The sequence below is a fragment of the Saccopteryx leptura genome, chromosome 1, assembly GCF_036850995.1.
Source record: "Saccopteryx leptura isolate mSacLep1 chromosome 1, mSacLep1_pri_phased_curated, whole genome shotgun sequence".
Lineage (NCBI taxonomy): Eukaryota > Metazoa > Chordata > Mammalia > Chiroptera > Emballonuridae > Saccopteryx > Saccopteryx leptura.
Genome location: NC_089503.1, coordinates 389802950 through 389817782, shown reverse-complemented (window position 1 = coordinate 389817782; position 14833 = coordinate 389802950). Strand labels below are relative to the sequence as shown.

General features: G+C 40.5%; 2 protein-coding genes across 3 annotated transcripts in view; both read left to right on the top strand.

Moving 5' to 3' along the window:
- Positions 1-14833, top strand: part of LOC136387785 (butyrophilin subfamily 1 member A1-like) — a 253376-nt gene that overhangs the window by 7539 nt on the left and 231004 nt on the right. The gene's annotated exons all lie outside the window — the stretch shown is intronic.
- The window catches only part of LOC136387786 (butyrophilin subfamily 1 member A1-like), a 66151-nt gene continuing 60468 nt past the window's right edge, over positions 9151-14833 (top strand). Inside the window, exons 1-3 of one of the 2 annotated variants that reach the window (XR_010748158.1) lie at positions 9151-9305; positions 9875-9901; positions 10078-10253. The gene's annotated coding sequence lies outside the window, so the exon portion shown is untranslated. The remainder of the gene's footprint in view (positions 9306-9874; positions 9902-10077; positions 10254-14833) is intronic. The other variant, XR_010748157.1, reaches the window with a different exon arrangement.

The window sequence follows — 14833 nt, the reverse complement described above, 5'->3', positions numbered from 1 at the left end:
ATTTAAAAAATTAAATTTAAGAATGTGACATTGATAGTAAGAGTACATGTTTCACATAAACATCTATATAGAATTTGTTTTTTATTTTTTATTATTATTATTATTTTTATTTTTCTGAAGCTGGAAACGGGGAGAGACAGACAGACTCCCGCATGCGCCCGACTGGGATCCACCTGGCACGCCCACCAGGGGACAACGCTCTGCCCACCAGGGGGCGATGCTCTGCCCCTCTGGGACGTCGCTCTGTTGCGACCAGAGCCACTCCAGCGCCTGAGGCAGAGGCCAAGGAACCATCCCCAGCGCCCGGGCCATCCTTGCTTCAATGGAGACTCGCTGCGGGAGGGGAAGAGAGAGACAGAGAGGAAGGAGAGGGGGAGGGGTGGAGAAGCAGATGGGTGCCTCTCCTGTGTGCCCTGGCCGGGAATCGAACCTGGGACTTCTGCATGCCAGGCCGACGCTCTACCACTGAGCCAACCGGCCAGGGCCTTCTATATAGAATTTGAACAGATTATTGTGTGGTGCACCCATCATCTAAAATCAAATCACTCTTTGTCACTATATAATTGTCCCTCAATACTTCCCTTCCTACCCCCTTCCACACAACACCTTCCAATAATCACTTCACATTTATCTATATCCATAAGTCTCAGTTTTCTATCCCGCCTATGTGTGAAACCATATAGTTCCTAATTTTTTCTGCTTTACTTATTTCACTCACTGTAATGGTTGAAAGGTCCATCCATGTTGTTGTAAATGACAATATGTCATTTCTTATGGCTGAGTAGTATTCTATTGTATATATGCAATATATCTTCTTTATCCAGTCCTCTATTAAAGGATACTTTGGTAGTTTCCATGTCTTAGCCACTGTGAATAATGCTGCGATGAAAATGGGAGTGTGAGTGCTTTTATGTACTAATGTTTTTAAGTTTTTTGAGTAAATACCTAATAGGGAGATTGCTGGATCATATGGTGTTTCTTGCGGAACCACCATCCTCTGTTCCATACTGGCTGTACCAGTTTATATTCCCACCAGCAGGGAGTGAGGGTTCCTTCTTCTCCACAGCCTCTCCAGCACCTGTTATTACCTGTCTTTTTCATAACATCCAATCTAACTGGTGCTAGGTGGTATCTCATTATAGTTTTGATTTACATTCCTTTAATAACTAATGAAGATGAACATCTTTTCATATATCTGTTGGCCATTTTTATGTCTTCATTGAAGTCATGTCTGTTCAGATCCTCTCCCCATTTTTTAATTGGATTGTTTGTAGTTGAACTTAAGTCCTCTGTTATGGATTCCAAATTGTGGTGCCTATTACTATGTTCATGATATTATCTCAGTTTTTAGGAGGTAAGAAAGCACTTCAAATTTATTGAGTTCAATCCTTTATCCATTTTCTTTTCAAACACTGTGTAAATGTTGATGTTGTTCACCAGTTAAGTATGAGATCGTGACTCACTCCTCCCCTCTCCTTTCTCACGCTGCACATATGTTCCCATAGACAGTTTTACATGGTTTTACTTAGAACTGGGTATTTTTTCCCACCCATTGTAATTATTCTTCTTTCTCTGCATTTTAAATCACTCAGTTATTTTTTAGTCTGTTTTTTGTTTTTTTGTGGTTTTTTTTTTTGTGTGTATTTTTCTGAAGTTGGAAATGGATCCTGCATGCGCCCGACCTGGATCCACCCGGCACGCCCACCAGGGGGTGATGCTCTGCCCATCTGGGGCGTTGCTTTGTTGCAACCAGGGCCATTCTAGCACCTGAGGCAGAGGCCGTGGAGCCATCCTCAATTCCTGGGCCAACTTTGCTCCAATGGAGCCTTGGCTGCGCGACGGGAAGAGAGAGACAGACAGGAAGAAGAGGGGGAGGGGTGGAGAAGCAGATGGGTGCTTCTCCTGTGTGCCCTGGCCAGGAATCGAACCCAGGACTCCTGCATGCCAGGCTGATGCTCTACCACTGAGCCAACCGGCCAGGGCCTTAATCTGTTTTTTGTATATTTTAATTGCATTTATTAGGGTGACACTAGTTAACATAACCATACAAGTTTCAGGTTCCTGGCTCCACAAGACATCTCTGTACATCACACTGGGTGTTCACTCACCCAAGTCCAGTCTTCATCCTTCTCTACTTACCCACCCAGAGCTTCCTCCACTCACCTCCATCCCAGCAATCACTGATTGACTATATTAGGGTGACAGTGGTTAATAAAATTACATGTTTCAGGTGTACAATTCCATAATCCATCATCTGTAGTTGTTCTGTGTGTTCATGACCCTAAGTCGAGTCTCTTTCCATCACCATTTATTCCCTCTTTATCTTGTCCTACCTCCCCCACCCCTTTCCTCATGTAAGTCCCATACTGTTGTCTGTTCGGATGACTTTTTTTTTTCTTTGCTGACTCCCCTCACCTTTCTCACCAAGTCCCCAGACCCCCATCCACTTTGGCAGCTGTCAGTCTGTTCTCCACATCTATGAGTCTGTTTCTATTTGTTTGTTAGTTTATTCATTTGATTTCCTACGTAAGTTAAATTGTATAGGATTTGTTTATTCTGCCTGGCTTACCTCACTTAGTATAACATTCTATAGGTCCATTTGAACTGTCACAAATGTAAATAAGAGTTCCTTCTACTTATTGCCAGGTAGTATTCTATTGTGTAAATATACCATGAGTATTTTTTTTATCCACTCATCTAGTGATGGACACATAGGCTGCTTCCAAGCCTTGGCTCTTGTGAATAACGCTGCAATGCACACAGGGGTGCACATGTTCTTTCCAATTAGTGTTTCGGGTTTCTTCAGATACAGTCTCAGAAGTGGGATCACTGGGTTACAGGGCAGTTGCAGTTTTAATATTTTGAGGTAACTGCGTGCTGCTTTCCACAGTGGCCGTACCAGTCCAGCATTCCCAAAAGACTGCACGGGGTTTCACTTTTCTCGACAGCCTCACCAACACTTGTTTTTTGTGACTCATTGTTGACAGCCCTTCGGACAGGTGTCAGGTGATATCTCATTGTGGTCTTATTTGCATTTCTTTGATCATTAGTGATGTTGAACAAATTTTCATATGTTTATTGATAATCTGTATGTCCTCTTTTTTCTGTGAGGAAAATGAGAACAACAGGTATTGTAACTGAAGGATAGCTAAGACTTAGGAGACAGAGATGAGGACTAGTGGAGAGTGAGGTTCTAAACAATGCCAGGTGGGTGGGGAAAAAAGCCAAGTGCAGTGATTCACCCAAAAATAGAATTCAAAGAAGGTAGAACAAATGCAGATATACATGCCACCTGCCTCTTTACAGCCTTTAAATAAATAAAAATCTATAAATTCTACACTATGATTCAGCCTTTCAAAACTTAGGGGAGAAGTTTGAAGGGAAGCAAATGAAGCCTAAATTCCTTTTATAAAAGAGGTAGAATTAGAAAAGAAACAGTTTTCAAATATTTTTCTCTTGTTGACTTTAAAGTCATTTTGAAAAAACAATTCTGTAAACTGTTTCACATAATTTCACTTGACTTCAAATGTTTCCATTGAGGTTTTTGATGAAATTTTAATGCCAGAGTTGAGCAATGGTCCAGGCACCTGTCAGCCCCAAGGGAGTATGGCCTGGGGGACAGGTCACCAGTGCCAGAGGTGACTCAGGAACCCCTTCAGCCACTGCATCTCAGCAGCAGATTCACCAAGACCGACACCCAGCAGCCAGCCACTGGCTCAAAGGACGCTCTGGTTACAGGGAGAAGAGTCAGAGAAAGATCAGCTGCTGGTGGTGACACAAGGTAACTAGTCCACCTGCCCCCTTCTCGTGCTGCAGTGGAAGCACCCTGTCCCTGCCTTCTGAAGACAGAGATGACAGTGAGGTCGGCCAGGTGCTCCATGACGCTCACACTATACACAGAGACAAAAGAACATTTACTGAGACTAAAACAGAAAAAGATATTCCCGCACAAGACAAGACGATAAGCCTGGCACAGGCTGTGTGGGCTTATTTCTTTGTCTGTTTGTTTCTTTATATAAATATATGTTAATAGCAGCTTTATTCACAACGGCCCAGAACTGGGAAATAACCAGGTCCATCAACAGGTAAACTTAAAAAAAAAATTATTGCAGAATTATGCAAAAGAATGCTACTCAGCAATAAATGAAACAAACTGCTGACAACTCGGCTACATGGACGAGTCTCACAAACGCCACGCTGCCCAGAGAAATCAGCGTGGTGTATGACCGTGTCCTTGCGTTTACATGAAACACAGGAGAGGTCAATCCAATCTAGTGACTGGAAGGGGGTCAGTGATTGTCCAGTTCCAGGAGAGCAGGGGTATTTATAGACTGAGAATCACCACAGGTCATCTTTATGAGGTGAAGGAAGTATTTGTGGTCATTCTCAGACACAGGATTTTGTCAAAACTCATTGAGCAGTATACTTAAAATCTGTACACTTTTTTTTTTATGTCAACACAGTAAAGCTTTCTACTGGAAATGTATTCACTGGGAAGCTCAACATAAAAAAGTGTAAATTTTCCCGCGTCTTTTGAAACACAGGGTGTCCTCAGGTTATGACAGTCTCTGGATACAACATTTTGAGTTTATGACGCTCACCCCCATAAAAGCTTTTAAAAATTGAGACATGAGTGTTTTGGCTTACGCCGTTAGGGCAGTACTTACGGACTACGTGGGCGAGCTAGTTTGGCTGCGCGGCAGAAGAACACGCAGTGAGGCCACGTGTGAGTGAGGGGCTTGGCACCCCCCAGTGTGCTACCTACCCCATTTTGGACTGTTCAAAGCACAAGTGACCCATTTGTGTTAGGCTAGGGTGCCTTTTGACTTACACCAAAGTTTGGATTGTGTCACTGTCGTAGAAACAGAACTGGGTCATAACCTGAGGACCTCCTGTATTTTTGAAAAATATTTGAAAGTAAGATTTCTGTCAAGGTTTTCAATCTTAAGCCCCATTACTATTCAACTGATACTTCTCCAAATCCTTAAGAGAAAAGATTCCAAAATTTCAGGGTTAAGTTTCTCTGTCCATTGTCTTTTCAAAGCGTGTGTCTTGATAAATATCTTATAGATTTGGTTGGTTTCCTGCTTGCTCTTTTCTTATTATGTCTGTTGTACAAATTTACTTTGAATTGTTCGTTTTCAACTGATCTTAATATTCTGTGTTTGTTTCCTTTATATTGACAAAAGTTTTCTATTTTCTTTTTCAGAAGAACTTCTGCAAGAAATTGGTAATGTTTCTCAGACTGATATTCCTTTAATGATGTATTTCATGGAAACGAGTTTTTTCTTGTCTTTTTCCTAGTTCTATAAATCATTAGCAAACCCTATATTTACACTTTTTTTGTGTGTGAATTTTAAATTACTTATTTTTTTTTTGACAGAGACAGAGAGAGGGACAGATAGGGGCAGACAGAAAGGAAGGGAGATGAGAAGCATTAATTCTTCCTTGCAGCTCTTTAGTTGTTCATTGATTGCTTTCTCATATGTGCCTTGACTGGGGGTTATAGCAGAGCAAGTGACCCCTTGCTCAAGCCAGAGACCTTGGGGTCAAGGCAGCAACCATGGGGTCATGTCTATGATCCTGCAATTCAGCCAGTGACTCCACGCTCAAGTTGCTGAGCCTTTGCTCAAGCCAGATGAGTCTGTGCTCTAGCTGTTGACCTTGGGGTTTCGAACCTGCGTCCTTTGTGTCCCATCTGACACTCTGCTACTGTGCTACTGCCTGGTCAGACTTAAATTACTTTAACAATTTTTACCTATAAAATGTGATAGTTGCCTGACCTGTGGTAGTGCAGTGGGTAAAGTGTCAACCTGGAAAGCTGAGGTTGCCAGTTCGAAACCCTGGGCTTGCCCGGTCAAGGCACATATGGGAGTTCATGCTTTCTGCTCCTCCCCTCTTCTCTCTCTCTCTCTCTTAAATGAATAAATAAAATCTAAGAGACAAAAAAAAGGATCCATCTATGAAAAAAAAAGGTGATAGTTCAATGATAAAGGAACACTTAATACTGAACATCCCAGAAGTTCTGCCCTAAGATCTTCGTGAGTTTATTTCTCGATTAGTCTCTTGGATAAGAAATGAGGGAGAATGGCATTCCCTCTGATGGTGACATGTCTTCTGAAACCTAATGGTTCCAGTTCTCATAAATACAGATCAATGTGCACTTTAGACTGAGCTACAAAAGGGATTCCAATTTCTGTTCTCCTCCCTTCCTCTACTTGTGATTTCACTTGGAATGACTTCCTTATTGCTTCCTTTTACTTTTTAGGGGAGAGTGAACAGGAAAAGAGGCAAATCCCAGCATGTACACTGTGTCTCTGTCCTCATCCCTTCTGTTTCCTGTGCCCTTTCCTCCAGTTCCCAGTGAACCTCGTTCTTAACAGAGCTGTGCTTACGTATGACTTTGTCTTCGTATCTCATCCTTCCAACTCGGATTATCCATCTGCATTAGTTCTTTAGTTTCTCTCATTATTACCTCATTTATTTGTGTTGTCTTTGCAATCAGGGAGACAGAACCTTCCTATGAATAGAATCTTACTAATAACATATGTGCAAGTTTGTTTTTTTAAAATTTCCTGATGTGTAAGTTTTCTCCAAGAAAGGCTTATTTGACTTAGAGCTCTCTTCACTGCTGTATAATACTTCTTTATTTGTATTTTCATTTTTCTTATATTTAATTTAGAAATGATGAGACCTTGCTCACAAAATAGATATGAAGTAACATTATTCCCTTTTATTTTCTGTGAGAAAATTATACTGAAAGACCTTTAAATTTAGTAAGGTTATAATTTGGAAGATGTTGATGACTTTTAGTAGATGTTTTCATTTGTGGACACAGGAGACAAAGGACCACACCATGGCTATAAGACCACCCAGGAGCCCTGGCCAGAGAGCTCGGTGGTCAGAGTGTTGTCTGGAAGTGCGGAGGTGGCCAGTTCCATGCCTGGTCAGGGCACATACAGAAACAGATCAGTATTTCTGTGTATCTGGCTCTCTATCTTTCTTTCTATATAAAACCGATAAATTAAGAAAAAGGACTACCAAAGAGGCTTTCTCCAAGGGTGTAGAACAAGTAAGTGCATACCTAGTATATAAAAGTGTGAATCTTATAAACTGTAACTGTTCACAAACACTGTCTTCTGACAAAATATCATTTCTATAAATGAGCTAAACTCCTGAAATTTGCATGAAAGTTTTGAAAGGTGCATCAACAAAGCCTGCAGTCTCATAAAAAAGAGATAAAATGACTGTGTGAAGCACAGTCTTCTAACATTTTGCTCATATAAATAGTCCAATAACTCATTTTTTAAATTATATTTTCTCCAAACACGTAAGTCAGTAATTCACATCAATTTTATCCCATTAAATTTCTTTTGCTTATTTAAAATTCATATGCTGAGAAATTCTCTACTTATATGAAGGTTAGAGGGTCAAATCCTTTGTTGTTCTGTAACAAATGATAAAATCAGAGGGTATAGGTTTTCAAAGCTCATTTGAAAGTCCTAACAACTGAAAATAAATTAATTTTATTGCAGTTCTATTAAATGTAAAGAATATAAATCATCAGACTTGCAAAAAAGATTGTACCCAGACTAACAATCATTCAGTTTCTCAATGGTTGTGATATCTTCTAAATAGACATTTTCAGGACTTCTACATATGTTTACCACTAATTATACAGATAATCTTTTCACTTAAAGACATCCTGTTTAATCTGCCATAGTCAGAAGGATTTGCAAAATTAAAACTCAATTTCAATACACTATTACTAAGATAATATTTATGATACTATTATAATAAATTATAGTAGTATAACAAATGTTAATAGCCTTAAATCTCTCCCTAAAGGAAATATGAGTGGAATCATGTTCTTCCAATTTTTTTTTTTGTGTGTGTGTGTGTGTGTGTGTGTGTGTGTGACAGAGACAGAGTCAGAGAGATGGACAGATAGGGACAGACAAGACAGGAAGGAAGAGAGATGAGATGTTGTTCATTGATTACTTTCTCCTACGTGCCTTGACCAGGGAAGGGGTGGGCCTACAGTGGATCGAGTGATCTGTTGCTCAAGACAGCGATCGTGGCTCAAGCTCGTGAGCCTTGATCCAACCAGATGAGCCCGCGCTCAAGCCGGCGACATCGAGGTTTTGAACCTGGGTCCTTCGCAATCCAGTCCAATGCTCTATCCACTGCACCATCGGCTGGTCAAGCTCTCTTACAGTTCTTAAGGCAAGGGTTCAATCTCCAAAGCTCCTGAGTGAGATGAGCTCTTTCTGGCTGGTCTTCCTTACACTTTGTATATACTGTTCTCAGGTAAAATCTTGAGACTCAAGGTCCACTTCTGACCAGATTCTTAAGTTAGCCTAAATATGTAAAGAGTTTTGTATGATCTTACATGCTTATTTTCTCTTTCTGGCCATAGTTATTATGCCACTCTTATTTTTGTTTTAATTCATTTAATTATTAATTAAACAAATTGCTTTACCTTCAAGGTCCTTCATACATGTATTTTCCACTCAAGTAAGCTTAATTGATAATATAACTATAAGGTCTCAGGCTATTTTTAATAAGATATTCCCACTCTATTTTTTAGTACTCTCTTGCAAGATTTATTTAAACTCTCATGTATTCTTAAACTGTAGAAAGGTTTTTAGATGGAACAAACTTTAAAGATTTCTTTCTTCTCAAGTAGGCATTACTTGGTCAGTATTTAGACACAAGCGTTGTCAGATGTGCAGCTCTAACTGCATCTTCACGATGAGGCTGAGAACACCTGTCTCATACGTGTGTCTGTGTGTTTTCTCTCAGATAGGAGGAAGTTTCAGTACAAGTCTGGTGAGTAGTGCTTTGCTCTCAGAAAGTTCCATTTATCTGTCACTCGGGTCGTCCCCTGTAGCAGTCGGCGAGAATGCGGAGATACACAAAAGTCTATGATTGGCAGAGTAACAATCAAGCATCATCTTTCTAAACTTCAATAAATTCTTTCTGAACTACAAACCACATGTGATCCAGAACATCCTTTCTCCTCTCCTCTCTCTTCCTTCCTGCCTTCATTTAATTTCCTTCCTTCCACTTTTCTCTGTCCCTCCCAACATTTGACGATTCTATATTTCAACCTGTCCTACATATGATCATTTTTATTATCGTGCTTGAAAAATGGAATATGAAGATAATACAGAATAGAAAGAAGAAATTCAAGGGATGTCAAAGAAATGGGACAAAGACAGGGAGAAACATGGAGGGAACAAAAGTAAAAGTCTTCCTGTTTTGTTCTTTTGCAGTTTGGAGGAAAGTGCCATTGTACCCCGGTGAGTGACATGGGACGTGATGACAGAAGTCTTCTAATCAAAGATTTTATTAGATGAAAAAATACTGTACACACAATGCTGAAAATCAAAGAAACACCAAATTATACATTCTATGAACTCAATAGATTACTCTGTTTTAACAGATGTTTTTTTAACACTACATTTTAGCAATTTTTGAAAATTTTTAATCATATCTGTCATTGTGTTTTGAGCAAAAGGAGAGTGTTAACATCTGCTAAAATTTGAGTAAAACTAAAGCAAAAAATAAGCTATTTACTCAGACTCACCTTATACCCTATTTACTTTAAAACTGTCTGAATAAACTATAGGTATTTATATTGTAAGAATATTGGATGAACAGAGCATAAAATGGGTCAGATCTTCAAGTCATACATAAATCAGCAGGTTGTAAAAAAGACTCCGGTATCTGAAAGAGTGTTATCTTTGGTTGAAATTTCCTTGAATTAATCATAAGGAATTTCCTAAGGAATTTATACTCACAGTGTTCTGGGCAGACAGGCAGCTGATCTTTCAAATGGTGAGTTCTCATATTCATTTTTTCCTCGCAGATTGGAGAAAAGAAGAGTTCAGAGCTGGTGAGTCTATGATGGTGCAGGAGGGACCCTGGTCGTTGCAGGGAGGTCTTGAGGAAAGATGGGTGGAGAAGAGCTGGATCTACCCAGAACCAGAGGAGATCTCATAGAATGGGGACCCTCCAGCCCAAATATACTGAGATCTTTCTCAAAATCATGATGATCTACTTGTCCTGTAGTAACTGTGACCCTGGACGCAGCCACTGCTCATCCTGCCCTCCTCCTGTCTGAAAATGGGAGACGAGTGACCTGGCAAGAAAGGCGAAAAGATTTGCCCAGCTCCACACAAAGATTCGACTCCCTTCCCTGTGTGCTGGGTCAGCTGCACATCAGCTCGGGGAGATGGTACTGGGAGGTGAATGTTAAGAACTCGCTTTCCTGGGACCTGGGAGTTTGTAGAGATAATGTAACAAGGAAAGGGAGGGTCACCATGTCCCCAATGAATGGATTCTGGGCCATCAGACTCTACAGTGGGGAATACTGGGCCGTCACTTCCCCAGAAACCCTTCTTACTGTAAGAGAAAAGCCCCTCAAAGTGGGGATATTTCTGGATTATGAGGATGGAGATGTATCTTTCTTTAACATGACAGATGAGTCCCTCATATTCAGCTTTCCTAAGAACACTTTCCACGGTGTCCTGAGACCTCTTTTCAGGCTCTGGTCCTTGGACTCAGGCTCCCTAAACATCTGCCCAGGTGAAGGAAAAGAAGTGACTGATGTTGCAATTTCTATGCAAAACTAAGTCTTATAAAAAATACTTACTTTTGCATCAGTGATTTGGTGTTCTTATGATATATTCCTAAAAGTGGGATGGCTGGGTCAAAAGGCAGTTCCATTTTTAATTGTTTGAGGAGTCTCCATACTGTTTTCCACAGAGGCTGCACCAGTCTGCATTCCCACCAGCAGTGTAAGAGGGTTCCCTTTTTCCACATCCTCACCAGCGCTTATTCTGTGTTGTTTTGTTGATGAACGCCATTCTGACTGGCGTGAGGTGATATTTCACAGTGGTTTTAATTTGCATTTCTCTAATTATTAGTGATGTTGATCATTTTTTAATTTGTTACCATCTGTATTAACTCTTTGGAGAACTGTCTATCCATTTCTTTTGCCCATGTTTTGATTAGATTGTTTAGCTTCCTGGTTTTGAGTTTTACAAATTTTTTATAAATTTTGATTATTAACCCCTTATCAGATGTATTGTTGAATATGTTCTCCCATTGTGCGGTTTGTCTTTTTATTATGTTCTTATTGTCTTTAGCTGTGAAAAAGTTTTTTAGTTCTTTATAGTCCCATTTGTTCAACCTGTCTTTTATTTCACTTGCCAGTGGAGATTAATCACCAAATATATTGCTGCAAGAGATGTCAGAGAGCTTACTGCCTATGTTTTCTTCTAAGATGCTTATGGTTTCATGGCTTACATTTAAGTCTTTTATCCATTTTTAGTTTATTTTTGTGAATGGTATAAGTTGGTGGTCTATTAATGAACCCCATGTTCATGGCAGCATTGTCTACAATAGCCAAGATCTGAAAACAGTGCAAGTGTCCATCAGTGGATGAGTGGATTAAAAAGCAGTGGTACATATACACAATGAAATACTAAGGGGCCATGAAAAAGAAGAAATCTTACCTTTTGCTGCAACATGGATGGACCTGGAAACTATTATGTTAAGTAATATTTTCAAAAACAACAATCATTTTAGAAATTAAACAGTAAATTAATATTTTTAAACTTTTATATTGTCGTACTAAACTAACTCCATCATCCACATTTTTATTTGCTGTATGATGCTTGTGGACAATAGAGAGCTCTGACCTGCTGTGTCCAGGTCTGTTTGGGGGTGGGACAGACGTGTGATGTGATGAGTGTTTGTGTGTTCATCTGAAATGCGGTCATGGTAAATTTTAAATGTCAGTTTACCAGTTCATTTCCTACCGCTCATGTTCATGGCTGCGGGTGGCTGTAGCCAATCACAGCTGTCTCCTTCTCTCCAGCTGTGCTCATGTGCCACCTTTGTCGTGGCTTTAGCTCTGAAATGTCCCAATATCTTATCTTTATTTTAATAAATCTTAAAAGATTTTCTCAGTTTTCAACATTAAAACACATTTAAAATGTCTAAATTAAAATACTCTCTCTGCAATAAAAATCATATCTCTTTACTTCTCAGCCCCATGGACCATGTCACAAAGGTTAACCAGTTTATACCAGTGTCTTTACTAAATCGTTGGTTGTGGAAATTTATTGCTGTGATAATTCTTTTCCAGGCAATAAAAATATCTGTATAACCTTCTCACATTATCTAAAGCAGTATGTTCAAAGATCAGCAATATACCAAGGAAGGAATAAAAAAAGAGAAAATGAAAGAGACAGGTCACTTACTATACTCAGCCAATCATTCACAGGGAATAAATAGAGATGGAAAAATTGGCAAACGTTAGGAAAAGAAGATGTATGGATTCTTATGTGACTTACTTTAAACATAATGTTACAGCCTGACCAACAGTGGTCCAGTGGATAGAGCTTCTACCTGGGATGCTGAGGAGCCAGGTTCCACACCCTGAGGTTATCGGCTTGAGCAACGGCTCACTGGCTTTGTGTGTGGGATCATAGACATGACCCCATGGTCACTGGCTTGAGCCCAAGGTCGCTGGCTTGAGCAATGTGTCACTGACTCAACTGGAGCTCCCAGATCAAGGCACATATGAGAAAGCAATCAATGAAGAACTGAAGAGCTGCAACAAAGAATTGATGCTTCTCTTCTCTCCCTTCTTGAATGTTTATCCCCTCTCTCTCACTAAAAAGAAAAAAAGAAAAAAAAAGAAAAAGAAGAATTGCATGATGCTGACGTCAGTGTGGGGGACTAAGAATCACGAGGGCCAGTTGGGAGCTCAATAAGGGATCAAATTACAGGAAACAAGATATCAACTGTCGGAAGCCGATCAAACAGCTGCTGGTTGGCACAGTCACAGCAAAGAAAAGGCACAACGATACTTCCCCCTTTAACTTGTTGAATTTCTTTGGCCTTTTATCCCCCCTTTTCTGGGTGTGTGCTATCATTGATGGCAAAGGGATAATAGCACCGTGTTTTCCCTGTGGATTCGTAGTAATTTCGTTGGAAATGAGACAGAGGGTGTGAGTTCCACAGAAAAGCCTGTAAGCCCCTTGGACTGGGCTCATAAACATAAGAGCCTGGCTATGATATCCCTCGTAAAGGGTTAAGTTTGTAGGAGAATTCCTTCCTATTAATCATGTTAGAAAGAATAGATTGTGACTTATGAATAAATAGGAAACAGTAACTATACACAGAAGCACCTTTCAGCCTTCACTTAATTCATTGCTTTCCCTCCCTAGCCTTTTCATGTGGTAGAGTAGAAAAACTTTCCTTTCTTCTTGCATACCTGACCTGCAGGTGGTGAAACACTCTGAGAAAAATAAAGTTAGAACTTAACTAGTATATGAATATAGAAGACAAATAAACTTTGACTAGACAATAGGACATTAGGTAAGGTAGAATTATTAATCAATATTGACCTTTTATTTTTATTTTTTTAAATGGTTTTTTTTATTTATTCATTTTAGAGAGAGAGAGAGAGAGAGAGAAAGGGAAAGCGAAAGAAAAAGAGAAAGGGGGGAGAAGCAGGAAGCATCAACTCCCACATGTGCCTTAATCAGAAAAGTGCAGCATTTCAAACTGGTGGCCTCAGCATTCCAGGTTGACGCTTTATCCACTGGGCCACCACAGGTCAGACTCAATACTGACCTTTTAGAAGGTTGCGCCAATATTGTTATTGCTGCTCAAGTTATTATTATTTTATTTATTTATGTTTTTTGTATTTTTCTGAAGCTGGAAACAGGGAGAGACAGTCAGATAGACTCCCGCATGCGTCTGACCGGGATCCACCCGGCACGCCCACCAGGAGGCGATGCTCTGCCCCTCCCGGGCGTCGCTCTGCCATGACCAGAGCCACTCTAGCGCCTGGGGCAGAGGCCAAGGAGCCATCCCCAGCGCCCGGGCCATCTTTGCTCCAATGGAGCCTAGGCTGCGAGAGGGGAAGAGAGAGACAGAGAGGAAGGAGGGGGGGTGGAGAAGCAAATGGGCGCTTCTCCTATGTGCCCTGGCTGGGAATCGAACCCGGGTCCCCCGCACGCCAGGCCGATGCTCTACCGCTGAGCCAACCGGCCAGGGCCGCTGCTCAAGTTATTGTATAACTATACTTAGAATGACTTACCACCTGATTTATAGCTAATAGAAATGAATTAACTGTTGCCTAGAAATATGTAACCATGGTGAAACAAAAACAATTATTAATTAATGTATTCTGTATACCATGTGATTGTAATTTAGTGTGTGTGTATAAAAATAAAGCTAGACTAGCCATGGCAGAGATGCCTGGCAGAGAATGCTAAAAAAGAATTCGGTTCTCTCACTCATTTCGTGCCGACTCCATCTCTTCCTGTGGGACCCCTGGATTCCCCCCGGGGCTGGACCCTGGCAATCAGCCAATAGATTCTCAGTAAATTCAGGTTATGACCCATAGGGTTTAGATCATGTGCTAAGAGGTTAAACTGAGTGCAAGTGACATAAAAACAAATACATAAAAGGTGGTGGCCCTGATCTCTTGCCCAGAGCCACTGAGAGAATTCTAACTCCGTGCTGTGGGCATTGAGTGCCCAGAGTGTCCTGAGAGCAGACTCTTGAGACTGTGAGTATCTGCACCAGCTTTGTGCACAGACCCTCTGTGAGCATCTGTGGGGCTGAGATGTCAAAGGAAACAGCTCCCCTCAGCATCCTGGGTGTATTTCCCATAAACTATAGTATGAATAAGTTTATATTACAAAACGTGGTAGAGGTAGTTTATACACACATAGTCCTTACTCTGAACAAGATGAATACATAGATCTGGGATACTGGTATGACAATGTTTCATGTAAATCTC